The sequence below is a fragment of the Hibiscus syriacus genome, unplaced genomic scaffold (genome assembly GCF_006381635.1).
Source record: "Hibiscus syriacus cultivar Baekdansim isolate YM2019G1 unplaced genomic scaffold, ASM638163v2 tig00110465_pilon, whole genome shotgun sequence".
Lineage (NCBI taxonomy): Eukaryota > Viridiplantae > Streptophyta > Magnoliopsida > Malvales > Malvaceae > Hibiscus > Hibiscus syriacus.
In genome coordinates, this window is record NW_024062748.1 from 215094 (window position 1) to 236824 (window position 21731).

Genomic DNA, 21731 nt, shown 5'->3' on the forward strand with positions numbered 1-21731 from the left:
AAATATTATAGTATGGTATTAAGTAGATGGTGGACCATCACATTTATTTACCCAAGAAAGAGATGAGAAAGAGTTCATAGACAATGACAATGCAAAAATCTGAAAATTTGAGCATGGATTGTGAGGGCTGATGTTGTTCATCAATTTAGCTATATATACACACTATAACAATTGAAATTTTTTAAATTTTCTTTCTTTCAAAACACTCATTTTTCAATCTAAATTGTTAAAAACAATGTTAAACTACCCATAATAGTGGCACTCATATTCTTTGTCACCTAATAATAATTATGATGTTGGGGGGGGGGGTTTGCAATTGTTAAGTACAAATATCTCTTTTGATTAAGTAGGGGGCGCATTTACTGACACCTTTTGTCTGTAATATTTTTTTTTAACATTCGTTGACCAATATTTCTCGAAGTAGTATCATTTGGCTGACGTGGTGTAAAAGCGCATCCCCGGGTACGAGCTTTCCCGGGATTCTAATGACTTGGATGCCACGTGTGGAAGGCGCATCCCCGGGGACGCGCCTTCCATTAAATGTCATAAATGCCCCCATCCGTTTTTCCCCAACTACCCCTCCTCCTTCCTTATATAAACCCCATCAACCCTCCCTCATTCTTCATACCAAAATCATCTTCTCCTCTCTTATATAACTCAAATTCTCCAACAAATTAAAAGTAAAACTAAATTGATAAAATATGTAATTATTGAAGATTAAATGTGTAATTATACTAATTTTATTAACTTATGCATCAATATTTTCTTTAAATATTGATAACAAATGACTAGATTGATAACATCTAAATAATTAACTGATAAAATTAATAGATCGATAATAAAAAACACTTTACATAACATATTAATTATTTATAATAATAATAAAAATAAAATCTTTATTATTAAAAGAAATACCAACGTGGTATATAACTCAGCAGAACCCAAATGGAAGGAGCGTCCCCAGGAATGCGCCTTCCACACGTGACATCCGAGTCATCAGAATCCCGTGAAAGCGCGTTCCTGGGGATGCGCCTTTGCTCCACGTCATTAAAAGGGTGCTACTTCGAAAAATATTAGTCAACGAATGTTAAAAAAAATATTACAGATAAAAGATGTCAGTTAAGTAAATACGGCAAGTAGGGGCCCTTATGTCTTACATGTTCCCTTATCATTTTAGGGTCCCTATTGATTTTCGTGTTTCGATCCCATAAAAAAATAAGGGATAATTTTTAAACACATAAAATTTTAAAATTTTATTTAAAATATATCAAATTTCTTACAATTCGGTCTAATACATATTTATAATAGTACGTTGGATTTTATAATTTGTATTGTATGCATAGTGGGTATTACTTTATTCAAAGTACATAGTATGTCTTATTCCATTGGAGAGTGTGGGGGCTGACTTTAGCTTATATCCAAGAAGTTATATATTTAAAATTGAATTTAATGAACTAATTTGGTTACATTGAAACCCCTAAGGGCATCTCCAACGCTGCGCTGCATTAGAGATTTTCTCCAAAGTAGAGATGAGAAAGCTCTTCAGCCTTGTGCCACTTCCATCGCTATAGTAGAGTATTGCTACAGTACCACGCTAGATGTAGCGCGGTACTGTAGCTCATGCTAAATTTAGGTTTTTTTTAACTTAAAATATATTAAATTATAAGATATATAAAAATATATTAAAATTAGATAAATAATCATACTATTTTTTTGTAATTTTTCGTATTTTTTTATATTTTTCTGATTTTTTATATCCGTAAATTAATATTATAATAGTTAAATATTGTGAATAAGGCAGAGTTAGTGGTAACATAGAGATAGCGCTGGAGATGAATTGTTGTTTCATCTCTAGAGTATAGATAGAGATACAATAGAGTAGAGATGAGGACTGGAAATGACCTAAATAACTTAATATTAATATACTAATAGAGAATGACGAGGCATTGTTTCCAAGGAATTAAAAGTTAAAACGACATGTGCCCCATCAACATGTATTGAGGAATTCCCCAATGCATGGCTTAATCCACCGTCCAAGGTTTAGGTTTTCATGCGTTTCTCATACGCTGATTAGATAGCACATAATAGTAAAGAAAGAAGATATGGGGTATCAACTTTTTTCCATGGGTGTTTTTTTTTATACAATTGTGGCTTCTTTATGTTGTGTAAAGTCTTTGATTCTGTCAGCTACTTAACCCTGAAAATCTTGGGAAAAAGCAACTCCAAATTCTTTTGATGGATTGGTAGGCCATCTTTCCAAATAACTTAATCGAAAATTTGAAGGTGTTCAATGACGATTCACACTTTTTGATTTAAGTAAAGAGCTATTGGAGTTGAACATGAAGACATCGATAGATTAGATGACAATTCATCATTTCTGATTTAGATCGAAAGTTGTAGGATAATGATGGAAGTGAAGTATATGTGAATGAGCCAAACTTAAATGGGCCTAGAAGCTGGAAGGAATTGACATTAGTGGGTGAAGCACTGAGATTTAGCCGTTTCTCTGCAGAAGTTTGCATGCATGGAATGTAAGCCCCACCCCCATTGTTTGTTTCCTAAGGGCACCCTTAAGAAATTGAGAGGCATACAGCATTACACCATGAACCAACAAACCGAAACAGCTAGCATTTCATTACGGTTCCATCTTATGCTTTCCTTCTGTCTTTTTACTCGAACTCATCGGTGTAGTCGACCACAATTCTAGAAAACACAAACCTGTCATCGTCGCTGCAGTTTACTCCGGTCGAATCTATGTTGTAATGAGACACATGAACAAACTTACACGGAGAGTTGTATTGTTTATTTATGTACGGCTAGAGTTTCGTTAAACAATTACACCTTATTCAATACTAATTAAAAATATTGTGTATGTCGTATGATTATAGCTTACAGATGTTACGGATTGTCTTCAATAGTAATATTGCCTCCGGACTCTCTTCTTGTTCGTAGAGACCAGTGCTTCTTTACCAGGAAATTCCCACTTAACCATGTCCCCGTCCCAAGAAGAGCTGACCAACATAGGGTAGCTCGGGTGCCAACTACAGTCTCTTACTGGTGATGTATGGTGCTTCAGTACTGCAACTTGGGCTCCTGTTACCTGTAATAAGATAGAACCGTGTTATTACCCTCAAGAAAACAGAATTTCATTGTATAGCACTCCCCGCCCGTATTTAGTTTCATGCAATGGCTTAGTACATTATGCTGACGTATAATATACATTCATTTTGTCAGCATAATCACTCGCTGATGGCATCTTTATCAGATGGCAACAGACATCTTTAACGAACATTGCAACTATAGTCGATAAGTGCAAAACTCGGTAACAAATTGAATCCAATAAAGAGCATCACAGTAATATACAGAAATGAATATCAATTTTGGTTACTTACTACATCATAAATATAAACCCGGGAATCATGAGATCCGGTGTAAATGTACTTTTGGCCCGTGCTGCAACAAAACATTCGAGAAATCAATGACATGTTAATAAATACTTTAACACAGAGATGAAGGAAAATATCTTGCTAATTTGCTAATATATGAAGCAAACAGAAAATAAGAGCACTCACCTGTGTTCGGGGGAAAAATAACAGCGAATAAGAGTACGCAAGACCGAGTGACCCTTATAAGTAGCCACAGATTGGTCACACGGGTGTTTCAAATCTCTGGCCTGTGGTGGGTAGTCCATCCATCTGTAATCCCATTCGTAATTCCTAAACCCTAAGTTGCTGCAATAACATATAAAAATGTTTTTTAGCTATAGCTTCAAACTATCGCCGAAATTCAAATCGATAAATAAATAAAGTTGTGTTAAATAGCATACACACATGACATATGCATGCAGAGAAAATCTAAAGTATGCGCTTGGGAAACCGAAGAAAGGCATACCAGGAGGTATTGGAGGACATTTTTCTGATATCCCAAAGCTTTATAGTCTGATCTTTACCATTTGATATGAAATAACGACCATCTCCACGACTGTCGATAAATGTAATACCTTCTAGATGTCCCATCAAGACTCCTGCAGGCTTATCTTTTGCAATGAAGCAACGTCTATCCCACACCTAACAAAATCAAAATAATATCATCCTTTACTTAATCAAAAGCGAAAATACGGCATATCTACATCCCAAGCTTACAGTACCGTGCTCAGGCTTTCTTGAATTTACCTTGCAGAGATTATCGTCACTCCCAGAATATATCAAATTACCACTTTCGTCGGCAAAAGTTACTGTGTTAACATCAGCCTGCAAGATGAAATAGGAATCAACTTTAGGTCCCTGAAAATAAAGTATTTTCTAGCTCATGCAACATTTGGGAGCTTAAATGACAGACGTCTAAGGCAAGAGCTAACTTAGATACAACCACAAGTCGGCAGGGGCAACCAATACAAGAGAAAAATAATAATACGAGAAAACAAGTATCCGTCTCCGTTAAATATTATTCTCGAGGAAGCCAAATGTTCAACTTCCACACATTTTTATTAAGTCACACATTTGATAGGGATAAAATGATGATTGGGATAAATCAACAATACCAATGATAAAATAATTATAAAACGACAAGCTTATCATGTTGAGAATACACAAGCAGTGAACCCACAGTGTGTGCCACAATTCGAAGGGAAAGCTTGTTTGATTCGAGATCATAAACATATATTGAGTTGTCACTGCTTCCAGCTACAAGTTCTCGTCCGTCGGTTGAAAATTTCACAGAGAATAATCCGAAAGAATACCCTCTATAGTCATGAGAAACAAAGTCCAATCCTTCATGGATCTCCTGAAAAACATTACAAGTCCAAAGGTGTGACCAAAAAGATTGTTGGGAAAAATAATGCTTGGATGAATATACTAGGCACCCACAATCAGAAAATTTCATGTTGTTCACCTTCTATATATGTGTGCATGTGTGTATGTGTTCGTATTAGTCATGAATCGACACGAGTCTTTAATGTGAAACCACTAACTAATAGCCATCCTAATTTCAAACGATTACAAAGGAAAGCATTTTACCGTGACATTTGCAAGGGATTCTGTGGTGGCAGACCCGACATTAACAATATGAACTATAGGTGACATGCTGGTATAAACCTGAAATAAAGGAATATAAATTTGATTAGGATATCTGCAAAAACAATAAAACATTTGAGGCCATTTAGAACAAGCCTTTCACTTACCAGATGCAAACAATTTTGACTGTAAAAAATCAACAAGTATTAAAACATTCATTCTGTATTTAGAGTTGGAAAGAAACTAGTCCACGTTAAAGCCTTAATTTCGTATCTTATAAATCATTACAAAAATGATTTGCTCAAACAATGATGGTTGCTTTTCAATTTAAGAGTCTTTTTCCATCTTTATTCCTTGGCATTTTTAATCTTCCCCATTATTTGTGCTTTTTAGAATTGTAGGTTGACATTAGGTAACCAAAGAAACAAACCGAGAAGCCAGGGTAACACAGATTATCACCCTAGTTATAGGTAATAAATCCATTACAAGAAAACTTGAACGTGAAACCAACAGATAACCGAATCAAAGCAGGCACAGATGCATGTACAGATGTGCAGACAAATCAATTACGTGGACTACAAACTCTGTGTAGGCAGTGGATGCTTCTTGCCTTCTTCTGCGCAACTTCATTCAATAAGATCCTATATTTATTCCTTTTTAGAACACAAAACAAGGATCGGGACATCAGAGACTAAAGTTTCATCTGATAGTTTTTTTCATTTCCCATAGAGAGTAAGACCACGACATCCTATAAGATACACTAATTTGGTTGGCATTCAAAAACTATCCGCTACCACTTACCATGGAAAACCATTGTTTGTAACAAAAGCTGAAGTGCTAGTAGAATACTAAAAAGTTCAAGAAAACGACAATGCAAACTGAGATGCTTTTTATTGATTTGGAGCTTGAAATGCACTATCTTAGCCACAATGTTCCCTGCAGAAGAAATGTCAACTATAATAGTTTTCGAAATGTTCTAGTTCACGGGAAGGAATACACTTAAACATGTTAAAATTAGAAGGGGGAGTTTATTCCGGCACTATATTCCCTTAACATCAGAAATTTTGCTGAAAATAATGAGTAAAAGAAACTCAATTGAAATTAACCATTTCTAATACGAACTCACAACATGGCGCTGATCTGGAGAAAGGGATGTGTCAGTAACTGTCCAGCGTAAACTCTTAGCAAGAATGTTCTTCTGAACTTTCCAGCCTCTATCTACGTCGTATATTAATATTGCTTCCCTGAAACCAAACATTTGCAATCAAATTAAATCAAACCTATAGTCCAATCAAATTAAATTAAATCAAATATAAGGAAAGGAAGAAATACCTGAAACCCAGCAACAAACAGAGAACCATCGGCTGAAAATGAGAACATAGGCCGGCTGGTCGTTTGGTCCACAAGCCAAGGGCCATTTACAGGCAAATACCTGCTAAGCATGTGACAACGATCTCTGGATGAGAATCTTCCTCTTCCCGAATAGTTTCCTTCTCGACCTGCCAACATCCTCACTGGTGAAACGGGTAATTGCTGCTTTCCAGGCACGAGTCGACGAAGCTGATCAGGAGGTCCTGATCTGAGGTTTGTAAGCTGCGCAATCTCATCATCGACTTTATGCAATGATCTGTTGGACCTATTACTGCTACCAGCTTCATTGATGGCATTACCACCATCGAACAACTCGGATTCTATATCCAGCCTACTCATGGCGTACCCCATTTCATCAACGGCAACCCCAGTGGCTGAAACAAACATGCTTTTAATATAAAATCAATGCCAATATTTTCTAATGAATAATGCATACACATCTGATAACCCTTCGAGCCAAATAACAGTTTTTGGGTTCCTAACAGGTCAAACCTGAAAAAAAAAACAAAAACAAAAGAAACAGATAGAAATTGGGTATATCAAAGTTTTAAGAACTCAAAACAATGAAAACAATTAGTTTTTTAATTAGCTTAAAAATCACATAATCTCAGTACCACCATAAATATATTGATAAGCTTGAACGCTAAACCCAGATCCTAAAACAAGCCAAAACGTAGACTTTCTTCTTCAGTTACCCAGAATATGTATATCAACCACAAAGTCAAACTGTTTGCACAGAACGTAAGACTTACAAAACAAAGATTCGATCGTCAAATAAAAAGTAAACCCAATATAACAGCAAGGAAGACAGCTGATTACTAAGTGAAAGATTAGAAACGCAAACTGTCGAAAAAATCATTAACTAAGAGAGTTGGAAAGTGGACAAGAGACGAGTAAAGGTTACCTTCTTTTAGTTCTGTTGGAGATTCCTGAAAGTGTTTAGCCGCTGCTGAAATTCGTTCAGAGAAGGAGTTTGCCTGCAAATTATGTCAATAGTTTGATTTTAGTTTCGGGGTTATGAAATTTGGGGTTGTTGATGATTGGAACATGTTGAACTTTGAACTTGTTATGTTGTCGTCAAAGTTTTTAACTCTGTTTCTTCATGGTGTAGATTAAGGGTAAAAGTTCTATCGTATCTCTATTGTAGGAATGATTCAATTTAGTCCCTATATTAGTAAACTCTTAAATTAAGAAATTATTTCAATTAAACCCTCGAATTAAGAAATTAAATCAATAAACACTTTGATTAAATTTTATTATCATTTTTTAACAGTTTACATATGTATAAATATTATTATCATGTAATATATAATATAATTTTGTCTTGTGGAGTATTGTGGGTTTTTTTTATATATATTAGTCATGAAGATAACGGGTTGGTTGATAGCAACTTAGAACCTCACATTGACTTTAGTGTGGCTTAAAATAACTTGCCAATCTGTAAATGTGGCACATGCACACCACGTCCATATATCTTCCTTTAAATTTATGCATATAGAGTAATATCTTGAAAGAGATGTATTATTAGGTACTTTAATCACATACTAATTTAAACTTTATTTTCAAATATAAGTTATCCCATGACTGAAAGTTGGGGAGATTAGAGTTATGTTTATAGAGTAGATATGCTATTTTGGATTGGAGGTTCAAGCTTTTGCCTTTTCAGCCTTTCCGGCCAATGCTTTGATCCCAAATCATTAAGGGCCATGTGATGGAGTTGGCTTTTCCATTTCCCTTGTTATCATTATAAATCACACGCGGATTATACGTCATCGAAAATATATTATGTGTTTAAATACATTTAAATTTATGATTTTTAAATTATTATAACAACAATGAGCTGTACAAGATAAGACTTAATCAATGAAGGCAATTTTGTTTTCCAATCTGATGGCATCGACCATTTGAGTTTTACTTTTACCAATACCAGCTGCTAAAACCTCTCCATTGGTTGATCTTGAGATGGATAAAGTTCGTCAGTACAATCAGATCAAACTGTTAACTTCTCAATAGATAATATTAGTTAAACTTAAAAAAATATTCTTTAGAGTTTGTGTCTCAGTTCTGCTCCATCCGGTTTGAAAATTTTGTAATGTAATATATTTGATGAAGAAATACACTAAGAGAAAAAAAAAAGGAGATCTGTAATGGATGTAAAGACTTCAAAATCGATTTGGTCAAAAGTGTGGGATAGGATCTCACGATATAGTATAGTCTTATCCATCTAGGGTTACTGTGTTCGTGCAAATATAAACATATATGCCAAGATTTCAATATTATATGGTTTACAGTACTATCGTAAATTTATCGTCGAATTATAGTAAAATTTTCTCATTTATTTGTGATTTTTTTATATAATTTTCTGTGTTGTTGTTTTTCTTTGTTCTTGTTTTGCAATAGTTTATTCAACGTTATTTGTAATAATATTAATTATATAAAAATACATATATAAGAAAAGTAATTTGTATTTAAAAAATATATTCCTTCCCTATTAATTTATCTATTTTAGAAATAAATATTGATTTATAAAAAATCTAAAAAAAAATTAAATAAGATACGCAAGAGATTATTGAACTATTAAAATGATATCTTTGATAACAAACTTTCAAAATAATTATAGAAATATTATTATAATTATTAAATTATTATTAAACTTACCAAAATATTACAAGAGATTTTTTTGAATAAGCTGAAGTGATTACAATATTGTTTGTAATAATTTTCTAATATTTAAAAGTTTATTAATAAATTTTTTTTAATTTAACTCAATAATTTTTTATATATACTTTACTTATAAATTTTATTTAATTTTCACTCGAGATGTAAGTGTGGGATTGAGATTTTGTTAAATAATAAAAATGTCAAATTAAATGGTCCCTAAATAAATAAAAGAACGAATTTAGGGTAAGAAGAAACATTCAGGTGTGGACAGGGAAGGGTTTGAAGTCGGCCGCTGAACCGAGTAATTATTCATGAGATTGGTTTGAAAGCTGTTGAATTATTCGTGGAGCGGTAGGTTTGGGAGGCCGCTGAACAGAGTAAATTGTCACACGAGTTGGCTACAATAATCTGACAGGAGGAATTATCATTCAGTTTTGCCTATTCCTCCAGCTGATCGGTTTAGGAATCCCACGAAGAGAGGTAAAAAAAAGCGCACCAGGAGTTTGTAAAAAAGGCTAAATGACTTGCATCTGTATTTACTTTGTTCTTTTTTTATTATTATTTATGGATTTGGTTACTTGTATGATTGCAGAATGGTACCTCTGGAAGCAATTGTGCCGGCAGCTCAAAACAATATAAACACTCAATTCATATTATCAGAGAAAGGCAAACAACGTGGGATGGTCAAAATAGATGTGTCCGCTCTTGGGTACTATAAAATGGGTGCGGATGTGTGCAAGTATATATAATTGAACAAGTAATAAAGTGATAAGTAGAGTATCGTCTCCACAGGAAATTGGGAAAATCAAATAGATTTCTCAATGCACTTTACTTTGTCACCTAAGTAAAGTTAGTGATAGTATATACAAATGATAATGTTGTGGTAAAATGGAATGACTGGTGTGAAAATGGAATGATAGTAATGTGGTAGCAAATGGATATGTCGTAGTAAATTAAAATGTAATGCAAGCAAACAAATGTAAATGCTAAGGCAAAATAAATGCAAATACTAGATTTAATATATAGGACTTTAACTTTCTCACACGACAAGCAGTTATGGGAATGAGCGATGGGAGTCACTAGAAACCTAAGTCTATTTCTGAATGGTATTTCCTTTATGTTTACCTTGCCCGACAGAGTCTACTGAAGTGCCCTATGCTATCTCTAGTAAGGGACTCAACAGATTAAAGATGCCTTGGTAAGTCCGATTGGCGTAAACCCTTGCAGTGATCCTATTGGTTCAGATAACAAGATATGTATCGGCAATACCTTTTTGCGGCAACATTAACATCTAACCTATCGGTTATGCTCAACTCTTTTTAGTCGAATAAAATCATATCCTTATCTCTAAGGTAGATTAAGCCTAGTTACTACCTAGAACCCGTTGTTTATGTAGTTCATCCCTAGTTCTCTCGAAGACTAAAGATATTTTTCCAAGGTATTCTCTCGAACCCAATGAACCTCCTAAGGAAAGGCTACTCTCGTAGCTCCTACAACCTTAAGGCTTTACGTCTTATAAACAAAACAGAATAACGCATAACAAAGTAACCATTCATTAAAATAAAAACTTAAACATTCAAGTGAACTCCCACCAAATATGATTAGTTCATGGGGCTCGAAATAAACAAGTTCAAGACAAGTTCCATTCGTTCTTTACAGCCCAATAACAAAATATGAAAGCAAATAACTAAGGAGAATAGAGAAAGCCTTCGACGTGCACTGCTCAATGCTCCTCTCGGTCACCAAGAACTGCTCCCAGCGGACTGGCTCCTCTTGATGCTCAGAACGCCACTCCCTTCTGCTAGTCAAGGAGAAATGCCACGGCAAGACGGATTGACTGAGAGTTGAGACCTTCTCACTCTAACTTTTTAAACTCAAATCAGTGTGGAACTAAAAATCTTTTTCATTTTGGCTTCATCCTCTATGTATAAGGAGAGAAAAACCCTAGGAATTGGTGTTGAAATTCCTAGGATACCCCAACTTTGCTTGATTCTCGTGAGGATTGGGCAGTGGTCCAGCATGGGCATCTGAAAATGGCTCATACTGGGTGGTTGGCTGAGCACCTGACATCTGCAGCAGGGCAGCATGGTCCAGCATGGGCGGCATGGTGCAGCATGGCATTTGCAGTGCTAATCTAGGTGGATTTCTCGCTCTTGGTGAAAATGGGAGACAACTGGCTTCAAAAATATCTTCTAACACTTTGCTCGCTTTTGAAATGCCAACCCAACTCGGCATTTTAATTCTCAGCAGTCTCCTTATGTCACGGCATTTCCCTTTCTCCTTTCCTTGCTCTCAATTCCAGCACATCATTAGACAAACACCTTCCCCATAAGGCAGTACTGATGACGAATTAAAATGCCGCAGCAAACCGAATTCCACACATACAACTAAATGCTTCTAAATGCATCTACATGGTTCTAAATGAGCTCTTAGACATTCAATAACTTAAGTGAAAATATCCTAAAATGTGACCTTTTTACGGAGTTATCAATGTGCTTGGCACTTGTGGCGGACAAGACAACAACAATTCACTTGCAACTTTGGGTGAGGAGTGTGATGCATTCGAGGCAGGTGGCATTATTAGAATGGAGAACGCATTTTCTCCTACAACAAGAACAATTTGGTGTTGCGAGCAGCAAGAGAGGAGGATAGAGAAACTGGGAGAGTTCACCATGGAATTTGTTGAAACTCCCAATTTGAGCGAGATCAAATGGGTTTCTGATCTAACAATTCCAACAAGTACGTTCGACACACTGCCATTTCCCCGCATTCACGTATCTTCCCCCCAATTCACTAGCTTTTATTTCTTTATGGGGTGTCTTTATGTTCCCATGAAATTCCAAATATTTTGTCATTAAGGCTTCGGCACTACCGGGATCCATCGGCACGACGGTCGTGTTGTCACTAAGGCTTCGGCATTGAGACTTCAAGAAAGCTGCATAAGTTGCATTCAACGAAGGATCTTGATCTCCTCTTCCAGTAAAGTTATAGCCTGTTGCTGAAGGTATTGCAGTGACCTACTCCAATCGTATGAGCGCCTGCGTTCAGCGTTCAGTTAGCACTCAATTCAATCATATATTTGTTTAATCAGAGTAGAGATATGAACAACTGCTTCATGCATAATTAATCATACAAAAAACTCTCACTATGTTCAATGATGACTTTCCTAAATTCATGGTTAAATGAAATTTCTCATGTTGTTTTTAAAGTTTTTATTAAACTAAAAATTTACAAACTCTGCACTTCAAAACACTCTTTATCTACAAACTCTTGTGAAAAAAAGAAAAGAAAATCTGTTTACCTCCCCAAAGCGTTGATCATCATGCACGTCAGCACCAAACAAACTTAGTGCGACCTTATGGCCCACTAACAAAACCTTATCCTACACGGTTTAGATCAACGGGTCAGATCTTCTACCACACGCGAAGTGCTTCATTCCACCTAGACAGACCGGCTCAATTACCGGTTCCGTCTCCGTAATTTCAGGCTCCATCGATATTGATTCACCATCAATCATCATCCGGCGGCAAACGAGACCTAATGTCGCTGTTCCTAGGCGGCGAAGGCTCCACTTCAATAATGTGGTTCACGTACTCTGCCGTTTGACCCAAAAATAGCACACAACTTGGAAACCAACCGCTTCTCTTTCTTCTCTTTTTTCTCTTTAACTGCTACGACGTCGTCCGGGTTTTGGCACTTCTTTTTGAGTGAGCGACTCCGGTCTCACCTCGATCTCACTCTTCCCATACAAGAAACCTTAGGCGAAGACGGTTCAACAACTGGCGGATCCGATTTAACAGAACCGGGACGTTTAGGAAACAATACAGTATTTCCAGGCTTAGCTTGCTTCCTGTTCTTCGCTTCAATAAAGCAAGATTTCTGTGGTTTCGGTAATCCGAAGATAAAGGCTTTAGATTTTCTAACGGGAAAGCGTTGAGAATTGGAGTCCGAGTTCAAATTAGGATTAAGATCGGTAGAGTTGGAAGCAGAGTTAAAAAAAAACGCGCACCAGGTGATTGAAAAAATGGCTAAATGACTTACATCTGTATTTACTTTGTTCTCTTTGTTCTCTTTTTCTTTTTATGGATTTGGGTTACTTGTATAATTACAGGATGGTACCTCTGGAAGCGATTGTGCCGGCAGCTCAAAACAATATAAACACTCAATTCATATTATTAGAGAAAGGCAAGACAACGTGGGATGCTCAAAATAAGATGTGCTTGGCGCTTGTGGCGGACAAGACAGCATCAGTTCACTTGCAACTGGGGTGAGGAGTGTGATGCATTTGAGGCAGGTGACATTATTAGAATGGAGAACGGCATTTTCTCCTACAACAAGAACAATTTGGTGTTGCGAGCAGGCAAGAGAGGCAAGATAGAGAAACTGGGAGAGTTCACCATGGAATTTGTTGAAACTCCCAATTTGAGCGAGATCAAATGGGTTCCTGATCCTAACAATTCCAACAAGTACGTTCGACACACTGTCATTTCCCCGCATTCACGTATCTTCCCCCCAATTCACTAGCTTTTATTTCTTTATGGGGTGTCTTTATGTTCCCATGAAATTCCAAATATTTTGTCATTTGTGTGGGTAGCTGAGTCATGCCAGCTTTGAATCTAAAACTAAAATGTTATGTTAAGTAGGTGTGCTAAAATGTAATTGGAAATCAACTCAACTTGCTAACTAGATTCTCCGCCAAAACAATGATTAAATGGAAGAGACTTTTAATTACAAAGATTAAATCAAAATTATTTATTTATTAAAAACGACCACATAGAACGGACATAACCAAGCTTATCGTGGAAGCAATTGCGCTGTGTTCTGGCATTGAAATGGCTCATGAGAACGGATGGTCTGCTGTCGACGTGGAGAGTGACTCCTTAGCGGTGGTCAACAAACTCCTCTCCCCCAATCTGGACTTATCTGTTGCGGGCTATCATCTCCAGCATGCTCGATCTATTCTAAGGAGTGAAGAGAGCTTCAGTGTTAAATATGTTTCCTCGTACTGTAAACCGAGCTGCCCATGAGCATGCAAAATGGGCTTTGTCGTGTACCTCTCCAACGTGATTCGTTTACGAACACCCTGAATGTATCTCCAATGTGGTTGTACTGGATGCTTTAAATTTAGATTAATGAATGAATGTTTTTCCTAAAAAAAAATAATACATTATTACGGTGAAAGGATGACCGTACCTCGTATTTTTGTGCTGAACTTAGGAGTTCAAAGAATAAGAATTTCTTTATTACCTAGATTATTGAGGTGTGTGCTGTGTTTAAACTTAAATATTAAATAAATTGTTTTTTCTATTTGAAGTTTAAATATAAAAATGATTTTTTTACTAAATTAATATATGCGAGAAACAATGAAACTTCATAATCTACTCAAAATATAATTAAGAATTGACCCGTCATTTCCGTGACTTGTATAATAAGTCCACCATTAAACTTGGAAACGCATTAGGTCCAAGAAATTAAATGTAACCAAAGCTTAAGGCTAGAGGCCTACCAAAATCAATAAAGCTGTTAGTAAGTCTGTACAGATTTAGTGATCTTTTATGTTTTTTAGCGTCGTATTTAGGGACGTATATTAGACCTAGATGCTTCTCTTTTGATTCAATTTAATCTTATAAAATTATATATATATATATTTTAAAAATAACTAAGTTTAGATCAAATTTTTGTAGGCTAATACAAAAATAAATACAAAAATTATGTCTCGAAAAACGTTTGTGTCTAAAGAATTTTTCGTTAAAAATAAGTGTCTAACGTTTTCTCCGTTACAATTTTAGATGTCGTGTTAACCGTTGTTAAAAACTCCCGTTAAATGACAGTGTTATCCTGGTAATTTTAAAAATTTTATTTAAAAAATATATTTAAACAAAACCAATTTTTTTCAAATCTTAAAAAACCCAAAACTTTTAAAACATTAATTTTAATTCATTTGCCACAGCCGGCCACCACCAACCTATAAATCGGTCGAAAACCAACGGCGTGTGACTGGTCAACCACCCACGACGAAAACCCCATACTTTCGCAACCAACCAACACTAAATCCCCTATATTTATAAATTCATTCAAAACCCTAAAATGATAGCTTTCATTTACACTATTTTTTGGTGTTCAATTGGATGCGAAAGTATGAGAGTTTTGGTTATGGTGATTGGTCGGTCACACATCGTTGGGTGTTCGGCCAATTAACGGCGTTGGTGGCGCAGACGTTGGCAAAGAGATTAAAATTAAATTTTAAAAGTTGGAGAGCTTTTTAGGATTTGAAAAATTTTAAGGTTATTTTTTAAATATAAATTTTATTTTAAATAAAAATTCTCAAAATTTCCAAAACGTTACACGTGTCACTTAACGGATATTTTTATCGATTAACGGACATACACTTAAATGATAATAGAGAAAACTTAAACACTTATTTTTAACGAAAAATTCTTTATACACTAAAACTTTTTCAAGTATGATTTAGACACTTATTTTTGTATTAAACCATTTTATATAATAAAAATAATTGAGATTAAATTTAAGTTAAAGATACTTAATCCCATCGGACTAAAAAAACATGTTAATAACAAATCACACACTATATAAACACATACACATATGACTAAAACTAAAAGTTGAACAAATATAAATTACAATTGAAATTTTGTCTAAACGCTAACCTTTATTTTAAAACCCCAAAGATATTATTCTAAACACCCCTGAAACCTCAAGGAAAACCCATTGTAGCCCTCACCATTCCTCGTCTCGCTCAATGCCTTTGCCATCTTGTCACGTCCAGGGATGGCTCAGGGGGAATGGAACGGGTGAATTAGCTCCCTAAAATTTTCAAAATTCAATATTTAAATATTTGTTTATATTTTTATTAAAATTTATTTTCGTTCATAAATTTTGTAAAATAATATTCTCTTAAAATTTATGATTCTCTAACAAAATTTTACGTTCATTTCTGGCCAATCCCTAAACACCATTTCTCCATGAAAAAAATATCAAATCAAACAGATTTTAAATTATAAAGATTAAATCAAAATATTTATTATTAAAACGACCGGACAGACTAAAATATGACTACACGGAGCATATGAAATCAAACAGTAATGGTTGCTCTATGAGTAACCAGATCTTCTCTTGTCTAATAACAATAACAACACAGTATTACGATGAATAAAGAATACAGAGTCGGTCCGTTCAGAGTTTTTTCCCCCAGAAATTAATTAACAACGAAACACTTCTTCCTAATTTCTCCAGCATTCCCTGTGAGAACTCCAACGGCTTCCATCTTCTTCATTGACTTTGCAAACTCCTTGAAGAATTTCTCCTCGTCAAGCAACTTGTGGACGATGTGGCTCGAAACGTTGTTCGTCAAGAGTGCGGCATCAGACTGAAACAGGCCTTTGTGTTGCTTAACCGTGAAGTAATAGTTATTATCGAATTTCAGCGCACTACCGGGAACCATCGGCACGACGGTCGTGTTGTCACTAAGGCTTCGGCATTGAGACTTCAAGAAAGCTGCATAAGTTGCATTCAACGAAGGATCTTGATCTCCACTTCCAGTAAAGTTGTATAGCCTGTTCTGAAGGTATTGCAGTGACCTACTCCAATCGTATGAGCGCATGCGTTCAACGTTCTGTTAGCACTCCGTACATCGTTAATCTACGGTGAATGATAAACTTTCCGTTATATTTTCGAATTATTTGTACCTGATAAGGCCACTAAGTCTGGTCATTGAGGCCTTGTTTAGCAAAACTTTGTTGGAGGATGGTATAGTTGGAGAAAGGAGAAGGAAGTTTAACCAGCGCCTCGGAACTTCGCGACACTTACCGTCTCTTCTACCGGTATAAACTTCCCACTATGGTTTTCCGAACTGCAAGTAATTAAATTGTTGAATGCTTTCATTTAATCAAAATAAACATGGTTTGATTTAACTTACTTTGTAAGAAACTGCATCCCTAGCAGTCCAGGGCAGAATATCAGCACAAGATACTACGTTCGGACATTTCTTCTCAACTTTCGCTTTTATACCGTCGATGACTTCGAACCCAGACAGGCAGACACCGTTTGGTTTGGAATCGCTTCTTTCTCGGCAGTGTTGTTAGCCGTCGAGTTCAACAGGACCGAACCATCGCAACCCTGATTTCCCCCCCGATTAACATGTAAACGTACGCGAGCATTTATGATTTAATTTAACAATTTGCAATGTACAATAAACATTACAGAACGCCTTACCCTAACAAAACAGTCATGAAAATGCATTCTCAGGAACTTTGCAGGCAACATGGGATCGTTGGCAACATATTGCTCAGTAGTATTCTTGATTATTATCTCCGCATCATGACATTTATGCCTGTAAAAATTCTTCTTAAGGCCACTTCCATGGCAGCTCCCGACAACTCCGGAAACCACCATGCAAAGCAAAATGAAACCCTGGTTTCTCATCTTGTAGATGTAATAATCTAGTTGAATCCGGCAATGCCATTTGTGAAACAAGTTCGGCCGTATTTATACTCGTCCTCTTGGAATCTTTCGTAGCTAGGATCTCCAGCAAATGTGTATTTTAGTGATATATTTAACATTACAGTTACAAAAATTATATAAAAGTCAGCTCTACAGACGTGTATACAAGTTAGATATGAAATTAATGAGGGTTTATATTTTTAAGAATTAGCCCCTCTACTTTTAGAATTCTAAAAATTTAAAAATAAACAAATAAAAGAGTGTTTATGATACATAAAATATAAACAAAATTATAATCACTATTAACTGTTATTTAACGTTTTTCTGTAAATGTAGGGTGAATATACCCTTTGATAAGAGAGACTCGTATCTCTGCATACGCGATGGTTGAATCAATGACTTCAATGGATAATAACAAATCTTTTAATTATTGAAATCTTTTGTTTCATGCAATTATTATTTAACATTTAATCAGGCTTATTGTTTAGGGAATATGATTTTGGAAAATTATATGATCAATTCTGGTTATTTTACTATTAAATGTCTTATTTAAGGTTTAGTTTTTCAGATTTTAAGGTTCAAGGTTAAATATATTAATCTATCATTTATGGGTAATTTAAGTGGTATATATAAAATAAATATTTAAAAAAGTAATTATAAAATAATATTTATAAAATATGAAAATTAATTAGATTAAAAGAATATATAGATTATTTAAACAACTTTTTATAAAAACCTAGTTTTTCTTTCCATTGGTGTGTTGTTTATCCCTTTTCTTTTTCCTTTTTGTTGATCGACAACAGTACCAACTTTAATGTTTGTGTTAACTGCGGTATTCTTCATTGTCCGTTTACAATAAGCTGCTTATATGACATTTTCATATGTTTTATGGCACATCTTCTTCTGCTTTTGGCATGTCATTCGTTTTTGACCATTTTTCAGTTATTTTTTTCTAAGGATTGATTTGACATCCCATGACTGATCAAGATGGCGTTTATCTGATATTTTGATGATCTTCTCTGTTTGGACTCTGGGATTAAATTGAAAAACCGACTTGTGTTCGTAGATAGCTTTTTACGTTGCTCGAGTTTGATTTACAGTTTATCGATGTATTTCGATAACTTGATTCCCTTTCGTAGTTATGTGACATAAGTTGTTAGTTTTTGTTTCAATGATTTTAAAAAATTATCTTAATTGTGTGCTTAATTTATGATTATTATATAAATCTTTATTGTAATTTAATATTTTTCGAACAAAATTATTAGATTAAAAAAATTAAATAATCTATAATTTAAATGAAAAAATCTAAATCATTTAACCATTTGAAATTATTATTTGATACACATATTATGTTAGGATTTACGAAGCTCAAATTGGCAACTAAAAAGTGCCAAGAGAGGTGAATTGACAAATTGTGTTTAGGGAGTAAGGAGAAAGAAAAGATACTCTTTTGCACAATGATTTATGGTTCGACTTCTCAACTAAGCCTACATCCACTACCTAAGTCCTCACTTAGGATTTCCAACAATCCACTAATTTGTTCTTTCTTTTTCAAGGATAAAGAGACAACCTTTACAAACTCCCTAGCTTTTCAAATGTTTAGCTAGAACCAAGACCCCTTTACAAAAGGAAAAAGATGTAAACAAAAACCTCTAAAAAGAAGGTGTTACAAATTAAAGCTCACAAAAACACAAATATTACAAGAGAATAAAAATAAAGAGTGAAAAGCTATTCTCTTGTATTGATTACTTGGATAGGTGTTCTAACCCATTTCAAGTGTCTTGAACTTGTATTTATATGTCGGAGAGTTTGTGGTCGTTTCTAGCCGTTGGGATGAATTTCGTGCAAAATAAAGCTGCCCAGTACAGGGAGTATCGATATCCTTTTATGGGTATCGGTATTTCCTTATTATTTTTAAATAAAACTAGTCGTTACTGGTCGTTGGGCCTGACGGTATCGATACTACTATGTAAAGTAGTATCGGTACCCTTTAGGTATCGATATCTATTTTGTATTATGGAATTTGAGCAAGCTGGTAGTATCGATACTACCTAGAGAGTATCGATACTTCTCTTACCTAGGGTATTTGTACCACATGAACATCATCAGTACTGTTCATATAGTATCGATACTGTAGAACAATATCGGTACTTTATATGTGAAAAACTTGTTTTGCTTAAATTCTAGTTTGTTGGACTTTGAATTATTTTTAAAACTTTGAACAAATTCAATTAAGTCCAACAATATTTTGCTTTAATTGTTATATAAAAATATTAATTATAACAAATGGTTCAACAATTTATATATATTTATTTTAATCTCAATACTAAAATTTAAAACTCTGAACCCTAAATTTTAAAATAAGATTCATAAACTTTTAAAAATATAGAATTATAGGATATTTTTTCCTTTAATGTTATATTTACCCCTTCTCGTCATGTGACAATTCCAAACCCTAAACCACTGCTGCCACGTTTGATCACCAATATTTTCCGTTAGTGATGGTGGTTTTAGCCTTGGTCCAGTTGGCAGTACGCAGTTGCCTGTGCCATTGTTCTCGTACCTAATATGTTTTAAATTATTTATTAATTTTGGGGTGTCTTTATATGTTTTTTTCCCTTAATTGTTGTTGCTTCTAGTCGCTTTCAAATTGATTTTTGATGCATGCATGCACATCAAACTAGAGAAATGAACCTTAGGAGGGTCCTAACTCCAATTTTATGTTTAATAATTAATTTTTTGTAAAATAAAATATTAAATCAATAGTTTTCCTTTTTTAGTCTAAACATATAAACAATATCTCTAAATAAATTATTATATACGAGATTCAGTAAAACTTCAAAAGAGGGGGAAACAGTGTATAGTTGACTGTAGTCTGATAGTTTCTTAATCTATTTCCCGTTCAAAAATAAAATTATTGTTTAAATTAAAATAGGGAGATAATTAAAAAAAAAGAAAATTAGTAGTATATGCTTAAAATACTTTTAATTATTGATAATAAATGTCCATGCACCTTTGTAAACATTGTACTTAAACTTGAGACATCTAAAGGTAATAAATCTCCTTTTAATTACCGAAATATACAGAAAAAATTATTAATAAACTTAAAACTATTTAAAGTCCACGTCGCATAATCCGGTAAGAAGATGGATAAGGACAGAGAATTTCCAGTACTCCACAACTTAAACCAACTTTAATTGCTTAACAAATGTCATGTGCAATAATTCTAGGTCTTTAATGACTAATTATATATTGAGTGTTTTATAGGGTTGAAGATCAATTTAATTAGATTTTTAATTTTTTATTGTTTAAAATACTTTATAATTTTTAGTGAAATAATGATTAAAAAAAATAGGAAATTAGGGATCATGGAAATAATTTAGAGAAATAAGGTGATGTTACAGTGTATATAAATTCGTTGATAGTTATCGATGATTATGTTTTTTTTATAATTTGGGATTAAAAGTAAGAAAATGAAAGTGTAGGGATTAAAATAAAATTTATAGAAAAATATATATTCAAGTGAAATTGTGAATTTTAAAAAATTAAAAATATTGATGTTTAGCTAAAAAAATCATTAAAATTGTAATATATGACTTAAAATAATAATTTTAAATTTTTTTAAAATGAAATTGCACCTTTAGCTTAGAGTAAAATATAATATAGATTTTTTTAATCTATCGTCGATATTGTCTGAGTATGTGATAAATTTTTAATGAATTTTGATATATTTTTGTACAAAAGAATCAAATTTTTAAGTATGTTTGATTAAAAAAACAAAAATAAATTTTTTTAAAGTATTGATAAGATACTAATTATTAAAAAGTAAAATGATATTTTCTGAAATAAAAAAAGACCAGCGAATAAAATTGACATCGATTAAAAAACTATTAACTAAATTTCAAACATCTATAATAGACATAGATAAGGGCATATAATTGACAATAGAAGATTTTTACTCCGCAAGCTTGTCCAACATTAGTTAATTAAGATGTTTAATGTGAAATAAGTACCTAAATTGTACTTAAAGTTAATTTTAGCATCTATTTTTTTTTGTTAAAAAATAGGTATTAACATTTTCAACGTTACAATTTTAGGTGTTTGAACCGTTAATACTGTTAAATTCAATATTAAGTGACAGTGTCACATATAAAATTTTAAGATCTTTAATAAATTTTTAAAATTCTTATAAACCTAACGCACATCATTTAACGACTAAATTTAATG

General features: G+C 33.9%; 4 pseudogenes; 2 read left to right on the forward strand and 2 right to left on the reverse strand.

Moving 5' to 3' along the window:
- Positions 1-2815: 2815 nt before the first annotated feature.
- Positions 2816-7369, reverse strand: LOC120127223 (annotated as a pseudogene).
- A 2268-nt stretch (positions 7370-9637) lies between these two features.
- Positions 9638-11841, forward strand: LOC120127215 (annotated as a pseudogene).
- Positions 11842-12705: 864 nt separating this feature from the next.
- On the forward strand, positions 12706-13623 carry LOC120127211 (annotated as a pseudogene).
- A 2637-nt stretch (positions 13624-16260) lies between these two features.
- On the reverse strand, positions 16261-17486 carry LOC120127210 (annotated as a pseudogene).
- Between the last annotated feature and the right edge of the window lie 4245 nt (positions 17487-21731).